The sequence below is a fragment of the Erinaceus europaeus genome, chromosome 18 (assembly GCF_950295315.1).
Source record: "Erinaceus europaeus chromosome 18, mEriEur2.1, whole genome shotgun sequence".
Classification (NCBI taxonomy): domain Eukaryota; kingdom Metazoa; phylum Chordata; class Mammalia; order Eulipotyphla; family Erinaceidae; genus Erinaceus; species Erinaceus europaeus.
The window spans coordinates 13,936,175-13,962,356 of NC_080179.1; the positions used below are offsets into that span (position 1 = coordinate 13,936,175).

The 26,182-nt window shown below is 43.3% G+C and overlaps 1 long non-coding RNA gene across 2 annotated transcripts in view; it reads right to left on the reverse strand.

Annotated features, from left to right (window-relative positions):
- Positions 1–18,272, reverse strand: part of LOC132534242 (uncharacterized) — a 53,727-nt gene extending 35,455 nt beyond the window's left edge. Inside the window, exons 1-3 of one of the 2 annotated variants that reach the window (XR_009545918.1) lie at positions 18,160–18,272; positions 17,175–17,213; positions 15,723–15,822 (exon numbers count right to left, since the gene is read on the reverse strand). This is a non-coding gene — a long non-coding RNA (uncharacterized LOC132534242). The remainder of the gene's footprint in view (positions 1–15,722; positions 15,823–17,174; positions 17,214–18,159) is intronic. The other variant, XR_009545919.1, reaches the window with a different exon arrangement.
- Positions 18,273–26,182: the final 7,910 nt, after the last annotated feature.

Below are 26,182 nucleotides of genomic sequence, written 5' to 3' on the forward strand. Positions count from 1 at the left end.
TTGCTGCATGTATATTTACAAATTGAACTTTCTAGGTTTAAGCGTCTTTTTCTCATAGAAGACTGACTACAAAGGTGAAATATAAATCACATCACTTTTCAGTCTTTCTCAAGCCCCAATTCCTAGAAAAAGAAAGCGATACAAAGGCCTTTTTGTTCACTTTAACAAATACCAGTTTGTTTCAACATGGTTCCCCAGGGTTTGAATCACATAAGTTAGATAGGCAAGAAGGTAAGAAAGCTTTCTTCACATTCCTGGGGAAAACGAATATGAATAGTCAAGACTTAGAAAAATGCCTGTGGAATATGGAAAGAAGAAAAAAGAAGAGCTTGAGACAGAGCACAGTGAAAGACCAGGTGGAGAGCTGTAAGAAACAACTCGCACTGAATAGAATGCTGAAATTATGAATACTATAGTTACATGACTTGAGCACGAGGCATATTTACTTCATTGTTTTTTTCTAAATTGTGGAAAACAAGAGGTCTATTTAATTGGGGGTGAGGAGATAGCTTAGCCAGCAGAGCACACCTTTTACCCTGTGCAAGGAGTCAGGTTTAATCCCCTGGCTTCCACATAGGAACAATGGCATGGGTTAAGCTTCCCAACAGAGGAGCAGTGCTGTGGTGTCTCTCTCCCTCTCCTTTCTCTCTCTCTCTCTCTCTCTCTTTCAGAAAAGAATGTCTACCAGGTGCAGAGGGATTATCCAGGCTCAGAGCCCCAAACACAGAGCTCCCTCGGAGGGAAAAATATATTTTAATTGACATATAGAACATTCGTCACAGACACATATTCACTGTACTGCATGTGTGTATACACATACACAGCACATCCAAACAAAACAAATTTTTTTTAATTTTTCTTTTTGTTTTCCCCAGAGTTATTGCTGAAGCTCATTGCCTGCACTATGAATCCACTGTTCCTGTGGCCATCTTTTCGATTTTTTTTTTTATAGGGCTGAAAGAAATTGAGAGGAGAGGGAAAGATAAAGAGAAGAAGAGAAAGATAGATACCTGCAGACCTGCTTCAGTGCTTTCAAGGCTACCCCCTTGCAGATGGGGAGCTACTGGCTCTAACCGGATCCTTGTGAGGGTCCTTGGTGCTTCATACTATGTGCGCTTAGCAACCAGGACGCCACTGCCCCCCATCCAAACTGAAATTTTTATGGAGTTTATTGCATTAAAACTGGAAAAAATGACTTAAACATGTCTGAGGCTACAAAGCCTCAGGTTCAGCCCCCTGCACCACCATAAACCAAGCTGAGCAGTGCTCTGGTTAAAAAAAAAAAAAAGACTTAAACAGAGAAAAAGTATTTCATAATAATACATGTAACGCTTGGCTCTGGCAAGATGGATATAGGTGATTCTTGAATGACTAGGGTTTAAGAAACTAGATTTGTACAAATAAAACAGAATTTCAGGCAAAGATGTTAGACATTTGCTCTTTGCTAAGCAAAAAATGATAATGGACTTTGCCCATTATCAACTCAATAAATGTTTGAAAATCTTTTTCTGTTTTCAGAAAGCTAACTTTAATATTTGATCTCTCTCCCCCCCTCAGAGGGAGAGACATCCCAGCACTGCTCCACCATGCAAACAGCTCCATTGATGGCATTCACGGTGCTTTCCTGTGGTCTTGCGCCTCTGGCGTGCTATACTGAGTGAGCTCACTCTCAAACCCCAATATCCTATTTAATACTTTTTTTTTCACCACATATGAAAGTTTCTCAGGAAGATATTGCCTAATATATTTGTTACAATTTAACTTTCTAGATCTGTTTCCTTATCTTAAAAACTGATTTTTTTTTTTTTTACCAAATATTTTTTTCACTTTTCTTTGCAATTCCAAACTGCTCTGATCTGATTTTCATTATCTCACAAACTTCAGACCTCCTGATGGATGACAAATCCTACCAGTAGAGGGGGCCTTGAACCATCTAAAAAGTGTTTCCCTAAGACAAAGTCACTAGAAGCAGCATCTGATGCACCACTCAGATAGAAACACCCCTCTATTTTGGCAAAGTTCCCTATCACTTTTTTCAGAGTTCGGCATTTTAAAACAAATCCCTAACCTATGGGTCAGTCTAGCAGCTGACATGCTGTCACAGTTCTACCTGAGATCCAGTCCAGCTTTCATAAGGATCGGAGCACAGCCCGTCTCGCTCAAGTGGTGACTGTTTTCACCGTTCGCACATGTTCACTGTGTATCTAGCTCCAAAATGACTAGCCAGGGGTCCAATTGTGCTTATTTCAAGTCACAGCCAAAGTTTTAGAGTTGGAAGGATTTTTCTTAAGAGCATCTGTTCCAACTCCTTCCTATCATAAATGAAGACTAGACATTTAAAATGTTTATGTCCCAGGAAAATGCTAGTGTGGAAGCAGAACTAATCAGCTAATGCATAAAATGTCATGTGCAGCCTGTTAGTCCTTACTGCCCCCAACAGCTGCCAAGTGAGTCATTTAACCTCTAGGTCTTGCTTCCTTTTTCTATAAAATAAAGGCCCAGGTGATCCAGGCGGTGGCACTCTGGATAATGCACTGACACTCAAGCATGAAGCCTTGAGTTCAACCCCTAGTATTGTGTATGCTACAGTGGTACTCTAGCGTTCTCTATCTCTTTGGGGGCTGGGGGGGGGGATCTTTAAAAAAGAGGAGGAGGAGAAGGAGGCAGAGAAGGGTACAGAACCAGCTAATAGCTGTGATGGCTTCAGTGCTATTTTATCAGGCTCTCTGTCTCCAAATGATTATTACTTTAGCTTCCATTTTACAGGCAAATCTAAAGCTTCTTGCTTGCTTTACTGTTCACTATTCTCCTTTTAAGTTTTATGAGTGTGTTTTACCTTTATGAGTGTAGAAAGGATTACAATTAAGCTACACCAGAATGAGAAGTTATAGCTCCAGTATGAATGCAACAGTCAAAAATATAATCCAGGACAATAAGAGGCTGTGGAAAAGTAGAAAACAGCTGGAGGGTTAAGTTTTCAGAATTATGAATGACTTGCTTTAAAAAGGGGGGGGGTGGTGTTTGTAACTACCGGGCAATAAGCATAAATGAAGAGGAGAAAAAAATTGCCCTAAAAGGCAAAGTGGAAGTTAACAAATATCAAGTAATGGTCAGCTAGACACTGAAGTGGTGGAATGTGAGCACCCAGCAGACCCACAGCACTCACCCCTGGGTCCCTTTGCTGGTACATTTCAACCTTCCAATAAAGCTGCCCATTTTCCAGGATATTAAATTCAAGTGGAGGGAAAACCAGACATCGTGTAATCACAGTTTGGAATCACAGTTCAGAGTTAAGTATATATCTAATAAAAGATTGTAGGGCTTGCCAACAGAAAATGCAGAGACTTGTAAAGAGCTGCATGTTTGCAGAGAAGGAAGTGAGGGTGGGGGTTGGCATATGGAAAGGAAACCTTTTCACAGGAGCTAGGCAACTCCAAAACAGGTATCAACTCTTTGCACAGATTACAGCCTAGAAAGAGCAAGACAACCCCCTCACATACCACTCTACCCCCTGAACACCCCAGCCCCCATCCCCCATCCTCAGCCTAGAAAATGTAACCCATCACCCACAACACGCCCCATCTGCCAACACCTCCCCACCACCACCACCACACACACACACACACACACACACACACGCACACGCACACACACGCACGCACACACACACAGCTGGTATCACTACTCTCTTTTAAGAGAGTGAACTTCATTTTCTGGCCACTCTGTCACATGAATGCAGAGGAGTCTTGATAGCATGCCCTCCACACTTGGGTTCATGCTATTAGGAATGCAGGTGACCTCAGGGCAGCAGTGCTGTCACACAGGCCTCTCTTTGTACACAGAAGGGTCCTTGTACTTGGTTTAATCCTCTGCTGTCATTGTCTTCAAATTCTTAATAAATGAGAAACAATCGACACCTAATTTGAAGGTCACACTGGGGTTCAAAAATGATGTAGCTGGTTGGTGGCTGGGCATTTTTTGTGAAACTATTCTATCACTGCCCACATATCTACTTCACGACAGCCACCTTTTCGTGTGTTAGACATTAAGCCCACAGTGTCACTTCTGCAAATCATCACGTTCTACTACGGAAAGACAGACATCCTGTGTCTTGCCATGTGTTCCAAACTGCAGCCTGAGGGCCTTGCTGTGAGGTTTCATCTTTTCTTGCCTTCTGAACCCCAGGTCAGAGTCTTATCATACGCCCTCCACCATGTCTCTTCCCCCATATGTCCAGTGCCCAGTGCTTGTGCGTGCTGAGAATATACTGCCTTCTTAGAACCAACATGAAACACAGTTGAGTTCTCAGAACTTGCCTAGAGCAAAGATTACTGTGAACTCAGGTTACTCAGTCCTCCACAACACTAGCCAGGCCTTGTTCAGGCCTTCTGTGTAACAAACAACAAAGATAGCTCAACAGGCTGCAGTGTGGGCCCTTAATATTTGGTTTCCAGGTCTGCCTTAAGGCAGAAAGTATACTGGGGCTGGGTGGTGGCACACCTGGTGGAGTGAGTGCACATGTTATAGTGCGCAAGGCTCCAAGTTGGAGTCCCTAGTCCCCACCTGCCTGGGGAAAGCTTTGCCAGTGGTGAAGAAGAGCTCTAGGTGTCTCTCTTTCTTCCTCTCTCTATCTCCCTTTCCCTTCTCTCTTGACTTCTGGATGACTTTAGCCAATAAATAAATAAAGATAATATTTTTTTTAAAAAAAAGAAAGTATCGAGAGTTGGGTGGTAGCACAGCAGGTTAGGCGCAGGTGGCACAAAGTGCAAGGACTGGCGTAAGGATCCTGGTTCGAACACCCAGCTCCCCACCTGCAGGGGAGTCGCTTCACAGGCGGTGAAGCAGGTCTGCAGGTTTCTGTCTTTCTCTCCCCCTCTCTGTCTTCCCCTCCTCTCTCCATTTCTCTCTGTCCTGTCCAACAACGACAACAATAATAACTACAACAATAAAACAACAAGGGCAATAAATAAATAAATTTTAAAAATAAAGTATCCTTTGAATGGTTAAAACACACAAAAAATTATAATTCTAAATTAATTTTAGTCAAAAGTTCAGGGACTACAGCAAGAAGGGCCGCGTATTCCCCGTGCCCTCCCCAAGCACCAGTCTCTGAGAAGGACGTGAACGACGGGGGGCATGGGGACAGGGCCATGTGGCTCCTTAATAGTCCAACCACATTCTCTTTTCAGGGTGAAGCAGAAAAAGTGAGAGACAGAAAGAGAGAGAGAAAGGAAGGAAGGAAGAAAGGAAGGAAAGAAGGAGGGAGGGAGGGAGGGAAGGAAGGAAGGAAGGAAGGAAGGAAGGAAGGAGAAGGGGAGGGGGAGGGGAAGGGAAAGGGGAAGGGGAAGGGGTAGGGAAGGGAAGAAAAAAAAGTTCTTCCCCAAAGTAGGGAGAGCACTACCTAAAGGGCAAGGGAAGGAGAGGATGGAGGAGTAGGAGAGAAGAGGAAATGCATCTTTTATGGGATGCAGAAAGTGGAAGGTCCAGCTTCTGTAATTGCTTCTGCTGGACATGGACGTTAGCAGATCAATCCATACCTCTAGCCTGTTTCTGTCTTTCCCTAGTGGGGTAAAGGGAGGTGAGGTTCTGGGACACATCAGTGAAGCTGTCTGCCCAAGGAGGTCAGGATGGTGTCATAGTAGCATCAGCAACATGGTAGCTGAAAGATGGTCAGATATAAAGCAAATTGTTCAATAAACAGGAACCTAAAGGTAGAAATAGAGCAAATGAAACTACAGGTCTTCATGTAGAAAGAAGTCAGGAAGTCTATTTTAGGTATGTTCCACGTGGCCCCTGACTTCAGCAACTTTTGCCTGAGTCCGATAGCTAACATACAGGTAGACTAAAAGTATTGTATGAGAAGATGGTGTCAGAGTTGAGAATAGGGCTAGAAAGCTGGATTAGTATGAGGAAAGTATATAAATACCATTAACCATAAACCCCATGGATCTGACCCAGGGCATACACATATATATTTAGCACAAGAGCCTGTGTAACCTCTGAGTCCCTGTCAGTCTAAACTCAAAATCCACGGTCACAGCTGGGAACGTTCTAGGCTGCACTCATTTCAGGACCTGTCTTCCTTGAGTGGCAGGTAGGATGACCCAGCCTCCCTTCGGAGAGTGGGGCAGTCCCTACCACTGTTGCTCTACAGTGAGGGCAAGGTCCTGGAGGAGGGCCTGAGTTCTATCCAGCACTGCAGATGCCATGCCAGAACCGTGCTTTAGTCTTCCTTTCTCTCTCTCTTTCTTTCTTTCTCTTTCTTTTTTTCTTTCTCTTTCTTTCTTTCTTTTTCTTTCTCTTTCTTTCTTTCTTTCTTTCTCTTACCTTCTCTCTCTGATAAATAAATAAATGTTGTTGTTATTTTAAACAAAGGAATAGTCTGCATCAAACCCCAACCAGTTTCTAAAACACCAATGACCAAGATGACCTTGAAGTTTTACTCAGCGTGACTCTAAGGGCCCCATAAGTCTGACTTTCCCCACTCTCTACCCTGAAGCACTTTTTTAAAAAAAAGATAATGTGTAAATTCTTTCTCAGCCCCTTTGATTGATATACATATATCTTCTTATAAGTCTCCTGATAGTTTTATGGTGCAGGAATGTCTCTGGGAGTACCTAGGAGTGATCTTTTATAATTAGAATCATGAAAGGAGATAGCACCCCTCTCTCCAGTCCCTGGGGAATGTAAGACCTTTTAACTTCTATGAACACATCACTTCAAGTTAAAAGACTACTCCCTGTTGTAAAGATACAAGAAACAGGCCTGGAATGTAGTGTAGTGATAGGGTGCATCCTTTGCAAATACAAGCCCCTGGGCTCAATCCCTGGACACACACACACACACTTAGAGAAATTTGCTTTCCATTAGGAAAACAAATTACAACTTTCCATTAGGAAAAAAAAAAATACAACTAGTAAACAAAGATGGTCTATGAATTATCTCACTCCAGTTCTCTTCTTTTTCTTCAAATATATATATTTAAATATTATATGTATGATTTACTAATGAGAAAGGTAAGAGAAGAGAAAGAACCAGACATTCTGGTTCATATGCTGACAGGGATTGAACTCAGGATGTCATGCTTGAGAATCCAATGCTTTATCCACTGTGCTACCTCCCGGATCACTCCAGTTCTTTTCTCTTCTTTTCTGGGCATTAAAGGGGGATATGCTGCTACAAATTAACTTTCTGTCAGCAAGAGAAAGAGACAGAGAAAGAGAGGTAGGGTGAAAGAGAGGGAAAGAGGAAAAGATACCACAACACCAAAGCTTCCCCTCATGCAATGGGCTTGAATCTCTACAGTTCTTAAAAGTCCTACTCCTGTGGCCAGGCAGTGGCACACCTGGTTAAGTGCACACATTACAGTGCACAAGGTTCAAGTCCCCTGTCCCCACCTGCAGGGGGAAAGCGTCACAAGTGCTGCTGCCTAAAGTCCTCCCTTGCTGGACTGAACATAGCGTGACAGAGCTGTTAACCCAACACCAGGCACTATTCTAAGCACTGTACACAGGACAACTGGTTTTACAATAACTCTATGAAACAAACTTGATGAATCATCTCATTTTTTAAACTTTTTTATTGGTTTAATAACAATCAACGGGACAGTAGGATAACAGGGGTACAATTCCACACAACCCCTACCACCAGAATTCCGTATCCCATCACCTCTCTTGATAGCTTTCCTATTCTTTATCCCTCTGGGAGTATGAACATTATGGGAGTATGGTCATTATGGGGTACAGAAGGTGGAAGGTCTGGCTCTGTAATTGCTTCTTTGCTGGAAATGGGCGTTGGCAGGTGGATCCATACTCCCAGCCTCTCTCTTTCCTTAGTGGGGCAGGGGTGTGAGGAGGTGGGGCTCCAGGGTAGGCATAGCTCATGTTTTCAGGGAAGGCCTTGCTCAAGCTCAAACAGCTGGTAAGCACAGCTGTGGTATTTTGATTCCATTCCAGCAGCTGTGTTTTACCTGCTAAATTATATTATCAGATTGTGAGGTTCAAACCAAAAAGCACTAACTCCCAAGATATGGTGGCAGACTCAGTGAGACCTGCTGAGGAAACCATAAACACATTAGAGAAGCTTCCGAGACTGCCAGAGAGCAGTTCCCTATTTCAAAACTGAAATCAACCCAGAACCCCTACCACAGGATCCTCAGTCTCACACAGCAGGATTCCCAAGCATAGAAGGGCTTCTTATATAAAAGGCTTTTTTAAATCTGCCGTCATAATAAGCACAAGTCTGGCAGCTCGTGGAGGGAAAGCCTGTTTGTTTGTTTGTTTGTTTTCTGCAAAGGGCTGTACAGAACTGCCAAGGCCTGAAAACAACTGGTCAGGTTCCCTCCTCCCTGGCCGACCAACGCAGACTATACTGAACATGAAATGGCCGCTTCCTGTGTCCTTAAGGGCAAACCAGACTCCACATTCAGTGAAGAGTGTGCCTTCTTCCCCACATCCCAACCTAGTCCTTTGCTCCTTCCCAAGCTCCTTGCCTCCCTTGCCTCTTCAGATCGTGTGTGAGCAGGTATTTGGCAGAGGGAGCTGAGGCTTGTGTGCACAAAAGGAAGAAATTGCCGCTTTAACAACTGCAAAAAAAAACAAAACAAACAAACAAACAAGATCTGGTCGCTGATTCCAGCCGCCAGCCCCCGCCCCCAGCTCAGCCCGCCCTAACCTTTCCTTTTCCGCATCTGTGAAAGGCGAGTCACACAATGGACCTGCGCTTTGTACTCTCCAGGGCTGTTAGGAGGCTCAAATGAGATCAAGTATGTAGAGCGCTTTGCAAACTGTAAAATGCTCGGCAAATGTAAGGGATTATTATAAGCCACAATACAGCGATGCTTTAGGCTTTTATTAAAAAAGAAAAGAAAAAAAGACTGGCTGGAACTGCAGGAAGGGGAATCCCTCCGGGTGATTTTTATTTCGGGAGCAGGAGGCCCCGGGTTTACTTGCATTGCTGACTGCAGCTGTTTATTTCGTTTCCCCGGGCGCCCCCGCAGGGCTGGCAGCGCGCAGGACTCCGCCTTTGCTCTCCGCCCCCCTCGCTGTTTCTCACTTGCCAAGTCGTAAACCTAAAAAAGAGACTTTGAAGTCTCACTTCACCACGGCAGCATTAGTATTATTTTATTTAAGATGATTTTTTTTTTCCTCCTTAGCAACCAGAAATTTACAGCCAGACTCCCGCCATTAAGACAGCCTCCCCACCAGCACCCACGCCACCCACCCCAAGCGCATTAAAAAAGACCGGGTGCTGCTTTTTACCAAGCCTTGTCGTGGTTTTTAAATGAAGACGATATTAATATTTGACTGGAGAGTAAATGTTCTCCTGGCCGAGCAAGGAAAGGGATGGCGAGCCACCGCGAGCGGAGAGCGATGCGCTCGGTGACCGGCTGGGGGCGCAGTGAGCTCCAGCCGTAGCTGCAGGTAACCCCAGTCCTGTAACCTTGTTTTGAAATCATACTAAGAACTACTACTTGCTAGTAAATGTCAAGCGGAATTGAGAACACTTTATAGGAAAGTAACGGATTAATTTCCGGTTCCATGGTGCACGACCCTGTATATTTAAGAATCTGGTGCTGACAGCCAGGCCGTGGCAAGCTTCAAGGTTATAGGACCATAAATTGGATTAGATAACCCAGACAGTGTAGCTTAGACTCCAGCACTTTGAAAAATATTATTAAAACCCCAGAAAAGTGGAAAACAAACTTGAACGTAAATTGAGATAAAATAACCCCCTAAGAAAGAAAGGAACTTGAGGCCACTGGGTGTGCGGGAAGGCCCCTAAAAATTTCTAGAGATGCCCCAATAAATACATATTTTAGGACATTACACACACACAAAAAAAAAAAAACAGGTTGTGATTTATAACTCTAAAATATCTTTTTTCCCACTAGACTTGGGCCATGGCATAAAGAACAGGCATGGATGAGGAACACTGCTTGAGAAGTTCAAATTTGACAGTAAGAATTCGTAGTTCCAAAGAGGAGAATGCAGTGCCCCACCTGGAAGTCTGTGCATTTTAAATTATCTGCTTCTTTTTAATTAACCAAATTAATGATTTCCACCTTGCCACTTGGCACATAGGTCACTGGTCCTTTTTACAGCATTAATGAACCTAATCACTTTTTTTTTCTATGTAATTAAGACTGGGAGCTACAGATCAGATTTTTAAATTGGCTTAGTGTACAGTCAACTCAGTCTTTATTAAGCAAAATATATGACATCAGGTACTTCGCATTGAAAAAGAGTGTTGAGTGTCTACTGAGTTTTCTTTGTTATTGTGAGAGTGGTGACTTTTTTTGGAGGGGGGAAGAAGAAATACAGGCCTATAAAGGTTAGAGCGTGCAGAGCAATGTTTCATTCTTAATGTACTGAAAGTCTGGAGACTTACAAGGCAGCTGATGGATTCATAGTCAAGTATTTCTACTGCTGTCAAAATCCTGCCCAGGGCCTTTCATGAGCTACTTGAAAAGAAATAACTTTGGGTGCACTGCTAAGTTAGTTAAGTGAAATATATTGCCCTCTTCTGTTGGCTTTATTTCTAGGCCATTTAGGAAACCCTATGAACATTAAGAGTTACTCAGTACATTGACTATAGTAGCATAGCACAATAGAGAAGGTTTTGTTTGTATTGACTATGGCCCTCAAGAGAGCAAGTTTTCATTTAAGCCAACTTGAACTCTCTCCCAAAGCACTGTTTCATTAAGGACATCTGGGTCTCAATTTGTCTTACAGTTGAGAGCTAAAGATTAAGTAAGGTGCTTTAATCTTTCCAGGATCTGAATGTGATTTACTCCATTAAATGAATATGGTTGCCTACTTAGTCAGAAAGGCAATTCTTGACCAGAAATTTTAATGGTGGTCATCTTTGCTGCTAATAACTACAATTTTAGAATATCAGTAACACTAGTATATTATCTCCACGTATCAAAAGCTTGTGAGAATTCTTTTTGTATTTTCTGAATATAATGAGCTTTGAGATAAAAGATGCAACAATTGATGTTTTCCCATTCTTACTCTATTTATTTGCAGAAATGGAATGCTCTCATCGCAGGTAATAGCTAAGGCCTACTACCCCATTATCTGGGGCCTTAGGGAATCCTTGGGCTCTCACACAGACACTAGACCTCTAACAGACACCTCTCTCCACCATCACTGGTCACTTCCATTAGGAACATCATCATAAGTTATCTTGTGGCCCTCTCCAGGAACTTGCCCTCACTATAGAGTAGCAATGGTTGGAACTACCCCACTCCCTGAAGTGAGGCTGGGTCATCTTATTCTACCACTTGAAGAAAACTGGTTCTGAAATGAGTGTAGCCTAGGATGCTCCCAGCTGTGACCATGAATTGCAAGCTCAGACTGACAGGGACTCAGAGATTACACAGGTTCCTGTGCTAAATATGAATATATGGGCCCTGGGTCAGGTGGATAGGGTAAACAGTTTTATTCACAGATTATCTTCAAGATTGAGAACTACTGGGGCCAGGTGGTGGTGCATCTGGTTGAGCACACATGTTACAATGCACAAGGACTCAGGTTCAAGCCCCTGGTCCCCCACCTGCAGAGGGAAATCTTCTCTCTCTCATTTTTTTAAATTTATTTCTTTATTGGGGAATTAATGTTTTACATTCAACAGTAAATACAATAGTTTGTACATGCATAACATTCCCCAGTTTCCCATTTAACAATACAACCCCCACTATGTCATCTATCATCCTTCATGGACCTGTATTCTCCCCACCCACCCACCCCAGAGTCTTTTACTTTGGTGCGATATGCCAATTACATTTCAGGTTCTACTTGTGTTTTCGTTTCTGACCTTGTTTTTCAACTTCTGCCTGAGAGTGAGATCATCCCATATTCATCCTTCTGTTTCTGACTTATTTCACTTAACATGAATTTTTCAAGGTCCATCCAAGATCAGCTGAAAACGGTGAAGTCACCATTTTTTACAGCTGAGTAGTATTCCATTGTGTATATAGACCACAACTTGCTCAGCCACTCCTCTGTTGTTAGACACCTGGGTTGCTTCCAGGTTTTGGCTATTACAAATTGTGCTGCCAAGAACATATGTGTACACAGATCTTTTTGGATGGGTGTGTTGGGTTCCTTAGGATACATCCCCAGGAGAGGAATTGCAGGGTCATAGGGTAGGTTCATTTCTAGCCTTCTGAGAGTTCTCCAGACTGTTCTCCACAGAGGTTGGACCAATTGACATTGCCACCAGCAGTGTAGGAGGGTTCCTTTGACCCCACACCCTCTCCAGCATTTGCTGCTGTTACCTTTTCTGATGTATGACATTCTCACAGGAGTGAAGTGATATCTCATTATTGTCTTTATTTGCATTTCTCTGACAATCAGAGACTTGGAGCATTTTTTCATGTGTTTCTCGGCCTTTTGGATCTCTTCTATGGTGAATATTCTGTCCAAGTCCTCCCCCCATTTTTGGATGGGGTAATTTGTTGTCTTGTTGTTGAGTTTGGCAAGCTCTTTATATATGTTGGTTATTAAACGCTGATGTATGGCATGTAAAGATCTTCTCCCATTCTGTGAGGGGTCTCTTGATTTGGGTAGTGGTTTCTTTTGCTGTGAAGAAGCTTTTTAATTTGATGTAGTCCCATAGGTTTATACTTGCCTTAGTCTTCTTTGTAATTGGATTCGTTTCATTGAAAATGTCTTTAAAATGTATGCGGAAAAGAGTTCTGCCAATATTTTCCTTTAAGTATCTGATAGTTTCTGGTCTAACATCCAAGTCCTTGATCCACTTGGAATTTACTTTTGAATTTGGTGAAATACAGTGATTCAGTTTCATTCTTCTGCATATTTCAACCCATTGTTTCCAACACCATTTGTTGAAGAGACTCTGCTTTCCCCATTTAATAGTCTGGGCACCTTTGTCAAAGATTAGATGTCCATAGGTGTGGGGCCTCATTTTTGGGCTCTCAATTCTATTCCACTGGTCAGTGTGTCTATTCATGTTCCAGTACCAAGCAGTTTTGATGACAATGGCCCTATAATACAGTTTGAGATCTGGGAGTGTGATGCCTCCAGTTCTGTTCTTTTTTCTCAAGATTGTTTTGGCAATTCTAAGTCTTTTCTGGTTCCAGATAAACATTTGTAGCATTTTTTCTATTCTCCTAAGAAATGAGGTTGGGATCTTGATGGGGATAGCATTAAATTTGTAGATGGTGACCCATCTTGGACAGAGCTAGAAGGAATTATGTTCAGTGAGCTAAGTCAGAAAGATAAAGATGAGTATGAGATGATCCCACTCATCAACAGAAGTTGAGGAAGAAGATCGGAAGGGAAACTAAAAGCAGGACCGGACCAAATTGTAAGTAGGGCACCAAAGTAAAAACCCTGTGGTGAGGGGTAGACATGCAGCTTCCTGGGACAGTGGGGAGTGGGAGTGGGTGGGAGGGATGGGTCACAGTCTTTTGGTGGTGGGAATGGTGTTTATGTACACTCCTAGTAAAATATAGTCATATAAATCACTAGTTAATTAATACAAGAGGGGGAGAATTAATTATATGTCTCGAAGTTTTTCAAAACACAAAGTGAATGTTTTCAATATATAGGCTGTGTAATTGATATGCAGACTCTCTCAAAAGCCTAGATCAAGTAGATCAGAAGCAACCAATAGCACAGCTATATACAAGATACTGGGTACTATATAGCAAACCCTAACAAAAGCACTTTTCAAAGTTAACCCAATTACCAAATAATGTGATGATAACATTAACTATCGATTGTCTTTTTGAACCCTAAGACAGCAGGAACCTCACATCTCCACTATAGAGCCTCTACTTCCCCCAGTCCTGGAACCATTGGATAGGGCCCACTTTCCCGTATGCCTCTCCCAATCCATATCAAATAATATTGCATCAGCCGATTGCAACCTAACCAACACAACGATTGCCACCTCAACATTCTTCACTTCAGACTGTGTCCAGAGACTTCACGTGTGGAATGACAACCCTTCAACTTCATTACTCGGGTGAGACCTTTCCTTTCATAGTATACTCTAATTTCATCTCAGGTGGTTCACTTTCTAACAAAGTCCCAAAACCTAGATATACACCAGTTTCTGTGAGAGACAGCATATGTTCACACGTACCCGTAAACTACTGCAAAATATATACCTGAAAGCAGAAGTACACTAGAGTTTGCAGTGAGTACCCCCCTAACACTTCCTCTCCACTATTCCAACCCTTGGGTCCATGATTGCTCAACAATTTGTTTGGCTTCGTATGTTAACTCTCTTTTCAGTCACCAGGTTCCAGATGTCATTAGGATGCCGGCCAGGCTTCCCTAGACTGAAGACCCCACCAATGTGTCCTGGAGCTCAGCTTCCCCAGAGACCCACCCTACTAGGGAAAGAGAGAGGCAGACTGGGAGTATGGACCAACCAGTCAACGGCCATGTTCAGCAGGGAAGCAATTACAGAAGCCAGACCTTCTACCTTCTGCAACCCACAATGACCCTGGGTCCATGCTCCCAGAGGGATAGAGAATGGGAAAGCTATCAGGGGAGGGGGTGGGAAATGGAGATTGGGTGGTGGGAATTGTGTGGAATTGTACCTCTCCTACCCTATGGTTTTGTTAATTAATCCTTTCTTAAATAAAAAATATATTTAAAAAATTGTAGATGGTTCTGGGTAGTATATTCATTTTGATGATGTTAATTCTTCCAACCCATGAACATGGAATATCTTTCCACTTCTTTGTGTCTTTTTCAATTTCTTTGAGTAGTGACTCATAATTTTCAGTATACAAGTCTTTCACTTCTTTGGTTAGATTTCCTCCTAGATATTTTATTGGTTTTGTTGCTATAGTAAAAGGAATTGATTTCTGGATTTCAATTTCTTCTAACTTAGTGTTTGCATAGAGGAATGCTACTGACTTTTGAATGTTAATTTGGAGCCTGACACCTTACTGTATTGCTTGATGATTTCCAAAAGCTTCTTGCTGGACCCCTTAGGTTTTTCTATGTATACTATCATGTCATCTGCAAATAGGGAGAGTTTGACTTCTTCTCTTCCAATCTGTATCCCTTTAATTCCTTGCTCCTGCCTGATCGCTATGGCAAGAGCTTCCAACACTATGTTGAATAGTAATGGTGATAGTGGGCAGCCCTGTCTAGTACCTGATCTGAGTGGAAATGCTTCCAGGAAATCTTCTCTTTATCTCTCCTTTTCTGTCTTGCCCACCCTCTTGGTTTCTGGCTGTCTCCATCCGATAAAGATAATAAAATAAATAAATGAATAATATATCTAATTTTTTTAAATATCGGGAGCTACTTTCTATACTTGTCCAACTTTCTAGCTCTATTTTCAACTCTGACACCACCTTCTCAGACAATATTTTTGTCCACCTCCATGCTATCAAAAAGTACTAGGAACATACCTAGAATAGATTTCCTCACTCCTTTACACTCTAAGATCCCTATTCTCACCTGCTTTATTTCTGCTTTTTTGGTTCCTGTTCAGTAATCATTTTGTCCTGTTTTGTATCTTGGCACCTTTCAGCCACCAAGTTGCAGATTCTATTATGATTCTGTCTAGACTTCCCTGGCAGACGACCTCACCAATATGTCCTGGAACCTCACCTCTCCAGAGCCCCACCCCACTACACAGAAAGATAGAAACAGGCCGGGGGTATGGATCAACCTACCAACACACATGTCCAGTAGAGAAGCAGTTATAGAAGCCAGAACTTGCACCTTCTGCTCCCCAGAAAGAATTTTGATCCAGACTCCCAGTGGGGGAGAAATGATAGGGAGAACATCATGAGAAGGCTCTGAACTCCAACTTCATCAGGACCTTGAGAGAAAAGAGAAAAAGAGAAGGACGTTTGGAAGTAGTGATAGGTGTAGATGTGGCTTGGAGAGGAAGAGAAGAGGAGACCTTGGGGGAAAAGGGCAAATATAGGCAGATAACTGTAGTAATAATAGCCCATGTCTGCAACTCTGGGAGAACTGCTGTTGCTTACAGTGAAGGGAATGGGGACACAGAACTCCGGTGGTGGGAACGGTGCAGAATTATACCTCTATTATCTTAGAATTTTGTAAGTCAATATTAAACCACTAATAAAATATTTAAAAGTAATCGAGGTCTACTAATGGCACTGTGGAAAAACGACTCAAGTGCGTCACATAACTGATTTCATAGTTTTAAAAAATGGACCTATATTTTGCAATCTTTCACCCCACCGTTGTAAAACTTTAATGGTGTTCTTTCGTCTGTTGAGATTTCAGGTGGTTAACTGCTGTTATTTCCTTCCAATTCAAAATGCAAGTGTAGTAATGATCTCCATGTGCGTGGATAATGGCACATTGGCCTGTGGTTATGTCTTAAACAAGTGCCTAAATGCACATATGCACACATCACAGAGTCAGCTGGAATGACATTTCATCTTGGTCTTGTGTACGGCAGATGCTGGGTTGTGACAAAAAACATGCAAAGCTAATTGCAGTGTGGCTTAGTGTGAGGCTCTGTTAACTGCACTCAAAGAGGACAGCTTAAATGTTTTTCAGCCATTGCTGGGATAGCTTGTAACAGCAAGAAGTCTATATGAACAGAACATTTCAAACTCATGTCACAGGCGTGTGTGGGAATAGAGGTAATGAGAAAGAAAAAGAAAAAACATAGCCGTTTGGGGAACTGGAATTTTCACACACACAGTTGGAGGCCTCTTTGGGGGCCCTGTACCCGAGTTGTTTTGTGCTGTGTCAACTTAAATGCTGAAGTCCTGGCAAGCACAATAATTAAAGGGAAATGCTCAGAGGATCCAAGCTTTCATCTTCCAGGAAGCTAACCAAACTAGGGAATCACCTCAGCCCACTGACATTACCAGTCCTGGCAGGCCAACTTCACCATGGGACCTGAGTCTTTCCAGATGACTGTGGTTCCTCTCTCTGCTGTCCCCTCCCAGAACTGGCTGCCAACAGGCACAACTACCCTGGGGAAATATTCAGGCATAATAAAAGTTCCCCACTCCCCCTCCAGCCAGATTTACTTCTGTGCTGGTACAAGAAGGCTGCCAGACACAGCACTGGGAAACTGAGCATTGTGTAATGGCCAGCTTGGCTGCCCTCAAGTCTGGCTCCTGGCTTAATTCTAGTTCTGACACTCTCCCGCCCCCATCCTCCCACCCCTTCCCACCATCAGCTCACCTCATTCCCAGCTGAAGTCTGGATTAGGAGCCTGGAGGACTGGAAAAGGAGACAATCAAGGACCATCACTGGGTTAGGTGTCCAGAGCCTATTCCACTGCATAAAATATTGCCTAGCCATTCAGAAATACCAGTCATGAGGGATACACCTGATGTTTAGTATAGAGGCTATTTTTTTTTTTAACCTCCAGGGTTATTGCTGGGGCTTGGTGCCTGCACTACGAATCCGCTGCTCCTGGAGGCCATTTTGTCCCGCTTTGTTGCCCTTGTTGTCATCATTATTGTTGTTATCATTGCTGTTGTTGTTGTTGGATAGGACAGAGAGAAATTGAGAGAGGAGGGGAGGATGAGAGGGGGGAGAGAAAGATAGACACCTGCAGACCTGCTTCACCGCCTGTGAAGCGACCCTCCTGCAGGTGGGGAGCCGGGGCTTGAACCGGGATCCTCCCATTGGTCCTTGCGCTTTGCGCCACATGCGCTTAACCCGCTGCGCTACCACCCGACCCCCTAGAGGCTATTTTAATTCAAAAATACTAATAGTTTTATTGCTCTAGCAATGTTGTTTTGTACAGAATGTGTTAGAGCACAGGATTTGCAAGCCCAAGGCCCCAGTGGTCCCAGATTTGGTTCCCAGAGCCACTTTAAATCAGAACTAAGGTAGTCGGGAGGTAGCACAGCGGGTTAAGCGCACGTGGCGCAAAGTGCAAGGACCGGCGTCGGCGTAATGATACATATATACGCCAGTAATAAGCATATATATGGTCGTCACTGGGGGTTCACCACTTCCAGCCAATTTTTTTCAGATAGAAAGAGACAGAGAAGATGACCAGCCACCTGGTTGACCACACATATCATCATGCAGAAAAATCCCGTAATCTCATAATCTTGTAACCACTATTAAATCACCGATAAATGAAACAGAAAATCTGCTGAGACAAAAAAAAAAAGTGAAACTCAATGAGATAAATAAGCTTGAAATAACTTACCGCATACCACATGAGGAGTAGAAAACACCTCTAAAACTAATGAAAGCGCTTGTACAGAGGGCCTCCTACTTTGAGTGGTTTGATAGATAGGAAATTAAGATGGTGCTTGTGCTACGCTTTGTTACTGAGCAAGTTTTGAGAGGCAGGAAAGCACTTTCTACACAGACTCACAGTGCTGGGAAGGATTCCATTACTTCCCAGAAACAGCTTGCTGAATTTGCACATTGCAATCATCCTAGCGTGCATTTTAAGGACATGAACCTGGCCCATAGGCAAGACCGTCGTTATGTCAGACATTGTGTTCACACATGTGCTGTCTAAATTTTATTCTAAAAAGAAAGAGAGTGTGTGTCTTTCTGGTCACCTTGTATCCTTTGTCCTTTACTCACTTGTCTCCCATCATTTCCACATGATTTCCAACTTACCCTCCAGTCAGTCTTACAGCTTGAACCACTGGACTCCATATTTCCATTACCTCTTTAAATCCAAGTTTCCAGGAGCAATGGTTGAATCGACACAGCTCATATTTTCCCAACAGAGCCCACTACAGGTCAGTTGAATGGGTGCTCTGTGTGAAGTTCCCAACCCAGGTCCAACCAGCCTGGGTTGCAAGGGAACAGGTCACATGGAACTGCACTTGGCCACTTTGACAGAAAGGCTGTGTACATTTCTTTGAGGAATGGACAAGAGAGTCAGTGAGATAGGCATGGGACTGATGTATTCAGTACAGATCTGAAGGGGAAAAAAAATAGGAGAAGAAGAAGGAGGAGAAGAAAAATTATGAAAGAACAAATGAGGGAGTCGGGCTGTAGTGCAGCGGGTTAAGCGCAGGTGGCGCAAAGCACAAGGACCGGCATAAGGATCCCGGTTCGAACCCCGGCTCCCCACCTGCAGGGAAGTCGCTTCACAGGCGGTGAAGCAGGTCTGCAGGTGTCTATCTTTCTCTCCTCCTCTCTGTCTTCCCCTCCTCTCTCCATTTCTCTCTGTCCTATCCAACAACAATGACAACAACAATAAAACAACAAGGGCAGCAAAAGGGAATAAATAAATAAAAAAAAAAAAGAAAGAACAAATGAATGACATAAAGTCCTGAATGGTCATTCAGTTGTAAACTACCCACCAATATGTCCCAGAATCACACGTCTCCAGAGCCCTGCTGTACTAGGGAAAGACTGAAACAGGCTGGAGTGGGGGTGGGGGGGAGGCATGGATCGACCATGTGTAGTAGAGAAGCAATTACAGAAGCCAGACCTTTCTAGAATGGAACCCCTAGTCTAAGTTAACTAAGTCTCTCACTCATGACAATAATCACTCTTATAATGTGAATATACTGAGTGGACTGTGTCTAATGGAAGGCAAGATTGCTTTCTCTTTGTTAAAAAAAAGAACGGACAGGAATAGTTGTCATGGTTTCATGCTTTTTATCTTGTACAGACATACTTAAGTAGTGTTGATGAAAATAGTCAGGCTGCTTAGACCGACATGTTAAATGATGTGACAGTTGACCCAGCCAAGCCTTGAACTTTGACATGCATAAGGAGCCCTAAAGTGACCCTTGAAAGCCCTTGAATTTGCCTCCGCCAACCTATTCGTCAATCTCTGTGCACTTTTTTGAGGTGCGAGGTCAAAAGTGAGTCTTTGCCTTACCCTGGAGATACCCACATACTTAAAAGGAAAGCTGGCTTAAGGAAGTGTGTGTGTGAGTGCTGCAGAGTGGCACAGAACAAGGCACTGCAGAGCACAGGGAATTTAGAATCAGTCCTTCCTTACCAGAGCTTCTGCTTCTGGTGACTCTGGGCTGAGCTTTAGACCTTGAGATCCAGTTATTTACGACCTTGCCTCTGTCCATCACTAGAGAGACACCCGTTTTTCTGGTAGGCTTTCCTGACAGCACTTCAGACAATAATAGTAGGTATTCAATAAATAATAAAGTAATTTACAGTTAAGGTTATCAGCTGCATAATATTTTAGACCAGTCATGCTTTATGGTAAGAGATAAGGGTGCCTGCTCAGGGAAAGTCTTATGTTATTGCTGCCTTTGATATTTCTTTGTAGATAGAGAAGGCACAAGCATCTGTTTATTCAGCTCTTTGATAGCTGACCTTTCAAATGCGGGATGTAGAGGGAGAAGACAGTGCAAGTCCTCTTTGTTGAATGAAAGCTCAAAGGACTAGAGATAGGAGTGTGTCCTGATCCAACTACCAACAGATGTTCCGCAATCACTTCCGGCTGCCAGAGACACTGTGTGCTGACGCTCCCAGTTGGCTACAGACCTGCCTAAATGTGACATGACGGGCCATTTGTTAAAGGCCTTAAACAACTGCCAACTGCCAGTGTCAGGATTTCAGGCTGAGTCTACCTCTCTGGGCATGGCACCTGGGCCAGGAGGCCTGGAAGATTACCTTGATGGCCTCATCAATTTGGCAGAAGTGAAAAGGCATAGAAATACCAAGCAAGCTGCTATTCGTGACAATGTTTGTGATCCTTTGGCACTTGAAGCCCAGGTTGGCTGGCTTTCCAACTTGCCCTGGCAGGCAGACATGGCATTTCAGAAAGATCTGGCAGCAGAACCTGGGAAATAATACTTTTTAAAAATGTGGAAAAGCTAATATGTTGGCAGAGCTCACCTGAAGCCACCTCCATCTGTCGTTCCTCCCTTTATGGCTTTCCTGTTTCACTTTCTCCTCGGTGTTCAAAGTCTCTCTTGTCTTTTCCATGCTCTTGTTGGGAAAAGGTCTGTGGATGGTGGTGTTCCACCATCCACTGGTTTATAAGTGTCTTCTCCTGACAGTCTGGCAGCTCGGTAGGACAGCTGAAGCAGTTCCCATAAGCTAAAAAGGGGTGGGGGGAGAGGGAAAGTGGCTTTTTGCGGGGAACCCTACTCCATATTACAGATGGACACAAGAGCGGGTGCAGAGTACAGGATGGAGCAGTAGGAGTGAACTGTTGTCTCCTACAGTCCAAAGCAAGCTAAACAGAGATAGTTGCCAGACTTGTGGTCTTTTCTGCTACCCTCTAGGTATCTGCTAGGGTTTCTTAGTAGCAAACAACAGAAAATGAGTATGTTTAAGGTGTTTGTTATTTTTTTAAATTAATTAATTAATTTATTTATTTATTCCCTTTTGTTACCCTTGTTTTATTGTTGTAGTTATTATTGTTGTTGATATTGATGTCGACGTTGTTGGATAGGACAGAGAGAAATGGAGAAAGGAGGGAAGACAGAGAGGAGAAGAGAAAGATAGACACCTGCAGACCTGCGACACCTGCAGACCTGTTTCACTGCCTGTGAAGTGACTCCCCTGCAGGTGGGGAGTCGGGGGCTCGAACCGGGATCCTTATGCCGATCCTTGCGCTTTGCGCTGCGTGTGCTTAGCCTGCTGTGCCTGACTCCCCAAGGTGTTTGTTCTTTAAGGACTTTACTAACAGGACACAAAACAGTCCCTAAGATTTAAAGACAGGCTGTGAGTGCAGCCTAGAATGCTCCCAGCTGTGACCATGGACTGTGAACTCAGACTGACAGGGACTCAGAGGTCACACAGGCTCCTGTGCTAAATATGAATGTATATGAGCCCTAGGTCAGATAATGAAGTTAACAGTTAATGGTATTTATATACTTCCTCATGTTTGGGAGCTACTCTCCTCCCTAACCCAGCTTTCTAACTCTGGCACCATGTATCCAGACAATACTTTTAGTCATTTGCATGTTAGCTATCAAGCTCAGGCAAAAATTCCTAAAGTCGTGGGCCACATGGAACATACCTAAAATAGACTTCTGAGCTTCTTCCCACATGAAGACCCCCGGTTTCATTCACTCTATCCCTACCTTTACGTTCCTGTTTATTGAACAGTTCGCTTTATGTCTTACTACCTTTTAGCCACCAAGTTGCAGATGCTACCATGATGCCAGCCCAACCTCTGTGGGCAGATGATCTCACCAATGTGTCCTAGAATCACACCTCTCCAGAGCCCTACCCCATTAGGGTAAGATAGAGACAGACTGGGGGTATGGATCAACCTGCCAATGTCCATGTCCAGCAGAGAAGAACTTACAGAAGCCAGACCTTCCACCTTCTACAGCCAATAAAGAATTGTGGTCCATACTCCCAGAGGGATAAAGAATAGGGGAGCTTCTAGTGGAGGGGATGGGACATGGGACTCTGGTAGTAGGAACTGTATGGAATTATACCTCTGTTATTTTACAGTATTGGTAATCATTATTAACTCACTAATAGAAATTTAAAAAAGAAAGGATTATCTTAGTATTAAAAAGGGTAAGAATGAAGGGTCTTGGAATCAAGGCAGAGAACTCTTAACAAATATTCATTCCTCAGAACACTTTCTGTCCCAGCATCAAGCAGGTCAAAATTCTTGGGTGACTTAGCTGGCTATGCCTGGGTCAAGTGAACCAAACAAAGTCAATCAGTTTAAGTTAATTGGGCTGACAAACCCGCCAGGACTTCATAGGCCATAGGCAGCTTGTTGGCCAAGGTGAACTCAAGAGCTCTACCAGAAGACAGCTGGACAACTACATGGCCAAAATCAACATGTATCTACAACCTCAATTCACGGAATCCCTTTCTGTTCACTTGTGAGTTTATTACAACTTGTCAACTACTGGATTTCACTGTGAAGAGCAGAGGAATTGTTAAGGGAGTCAAGGACAGGACAGTACCTGATCACTGTTGGCAAGCAGAGTAGACCTAGTGAGGGAGTCGTGGAGCTGTTTCTGTCATTGAAAACCTGAGCCAGAAATCTGAGAGTCACTGAGATGCCCCCATTTTATTTCTTCTTTTTCCCAAATCAAACCAGGTACCGATTTCTTTCATTTGGCCCCTGAAGAGTTAGCATTTATGCACAGCCCTTCAGGTATGAGACTTTTCATCTTCCAGGACCAGACACGCCTAACCTTTCTGCTTGCCTGCAGATGCTCCCTCAAATACTCTTCCATAGTGCAGTCAGAGAGAACTCTTAGGAATCCACACTGAACCATGCCTCTCCCTCTCAGGGCCTCTACTGCTTTCAGAAAGTAGTACCGAGAGCCAGGCAGTGGCACAGTGGGTTAAGCGCACATGGCGCTAAGCGAAAGGACCTGCGTAAGAATCCCGGTTCAAGCTCCCGGCTCCCCACCTGCAGGGGGTTCGCTTCACAGGCGATGAAGCAGGTCTGCAGGTGTCTATCTCTCTTTCCCCCTATCTGTCTTCCCCTCCTCTCTCCATTTCTCTCTGTCCTATCCAACAACAACAGCTATAACAACAACAACAACAACAATAATAACAACAATGACAATAAACAGCAAGGGCAACAAAAGGAAAGGAAAAAAGGAGTACCGCTAACACAGAGCTTCTTGTGACTCCTCCATGACATATTTCTTCATCCTGCTATCCACTCTCTCCCTTCTTCATGACTTCTTTTCTTTTTTATTAGGAGATTAATGGCATGCAGTACAATTGCTGGCATATGAGTACAGTTTCTCATCTTACCAAATTAGGTGTCTGCAAAACACTCTCACCCCCAACTCAAGTTCACCATCATGTACCAGGACCTGAAAGCCTACCCTCTCCCACCCACTCTCCCAGTTCTCCTTCCCCTGAGTCCTCTACTTTGATGGAATAAATCAAACCAGTCCAAGTTTTACTTTGTTTCCCCTTCCTGTTCTTGTTGTGTAAGTTCTACCTATGAGTGAGATCATTCCATATCCATCCTTCTCTTTCTGGATTATCTCACTTAACATGATTCCTTCAAGCTCCATCCAAGATAAGGTGAAGGAGGTGGCTTCTTCAGTTTTAAGAGCTGAGTGGTATTCCACTTGTGTATATGTATATACCACAACTTTCGCAGCCACTCAACTAGGTTGCTTGCAAGATTGGGTTATTATAAATCATGGTGCTATGAACATAGGTATGCAACAATCTCTTTGAATGGATGAGTTTGTTTCCTTAGAACATATTCCCAACAGAGGAATTTCTGGGTCATAAGGTAGGTCCATATCTAGCCTCCTGGGAGTTTTCCAGACTGCTCTCCACAAGGGTTGGACCAAAGGGTTTCTTAACCCTCACAACTTCTCCAGTATGTGTTGTCATTGTCCTGTCTGATGTGTAACATTCTCACAAGAGTGAAGTGGTATCTCACTGTTGTCCTTATTTGCATTTCTCTGATAAACTGTGACTGTGAGCCCTTTTTCATGTCTAATGGCCCTTTAAATCTCTTCTTTGGTGAATATTTTTCCCACTTTGGGATTTTTCTTTCTTTGCTGAGTTTGGTGAGCTCTTTGTATATTGTAGTTATTAGCCTTTTGTCTGACATATGGCATAGAAAGACCTTCTCCCATTCTCTAAGGAGTCTCTCTATTTGGGTGGTGGTTTCTTTTGCTGTGCAGATGCTTTTCGATTTGATGTAGTCCTACTGGTTTATTTGATTTGATTTGATTTCCTTGTGAATGTATTCAAGTCACTGAAGACACCTTTAAAACTTAGATCAAGAAGAGTTCTGTCAATGTTTTCCTCCAAAGATGTGGTAGTTACTGGTTTAACATTCATATGAAGTTTCTTTATATATATATTTATTTATTTATTTATTTTCCCTTTTGTTGCCCTTGTTGTTTAACATTGTTGTGGTTACTGATGTCATCATTGTTGTTGGCTACGACAGAGAGAAATGGAGAGAGGAGGGAAAGACAGAGAGGGGGAGAGAAAGATAGACACCTGCAGACCTGCTTCACCACCTGTGAAGCGACTCCCCTGCAGGTGGGGAGCCGGGGGCTCGAACCAGGATCCTTCTGCCGGTCCTTGCGCTTTGCACCACATGCGCTTAACCTGCTGCGCCACCGCCCGACTCCCCATATGAAGTTTCTTAATGCACTATTAGTAAAGATAACGTGCATTGAAGAAGTGGGATCACAACAAAAAGTCCAGGCAACTTAATTTCTGCCTGTTTACCCCCCCCCCACACACACACTTTACTGAGCCAGAGCCTGCGTGACACACACGGGTCGTGCTTATTCTCTCCCTTACAGCTGGATCCAGGGTCACACACTACTTCCCATGTCTCCAACCATTCCAACTGCAATCTGACAAAATGGGAAAAAACGGGAAAGCAGTTCACAGAGGTTACTAATTCAGCAGAGCTAGCTCCTCTAGACTGGCTTTTTTAGCTGTCAGACATGGCAGCCAAGACAGCCCCTGCCCTGAGAGTGAAAGAAGTTGGTGGGGGGATTCCTCCTATACAGCAAGATCCACAATACTCTGGGGTCACATCTAATTAACTTATAGCCTCTGATGTCAACAACTTCCGAGGCTGGTGTGGTACATTCACAAACACATTCCAGAAAAGTCAATATGATCTGGTGTTGACACAGCACATAACTGTCAGAGGCAGTGGTTTTCAATTTATAGATGCTGTAAAGCTTTGGCAATATGATTGCTACAATTTGTGGCGTGTTTTTTTTTTTTTTTTTGACAATAAGCAAGAGGTGGAAGTGGGGTGGGATATACTGACTCTACATTTGACCACGGACTTGAGCTCATGAGGGCAAACCCGTGGTGATTTCTGCTACTGCACAGTAGCTGCAATAATATCTCTCATTAGTGAGACCACAAATGTTATGTAGTTTCTTAATAGCAAACTTTGGATTTCTCTGAAAAACCAAACACTACCACCCATCATGTGTCAGGCACATGGGTCAGAATGAGTAGAACGGAAGCACGAGAAATGAGGGGTATGTTTATGTCCAGAACACTCAGAATGTGTTGACTCTCCTTGCTTCCAAGAACCCTCTTGGAAGAACATAGAAGACAGAGGGGTAGTGAATAAAACTGTCATCAGTCATTGCCCATAGATGCAGGAGTGTGGAACTAGCGTATGTGGACAACAATATAATGAGTGACTTTTCCTTTGTTCTAAGACCCAAAGATAATTATGGTCCTCATGACTGGCCATAATAAGGCAGCACTGAAAGTTCATTATCACTTCTAGATCAGCAGCAACATTTAAAGGTACTCAAAGTCTGGGATTCAAAAGCTCAGGT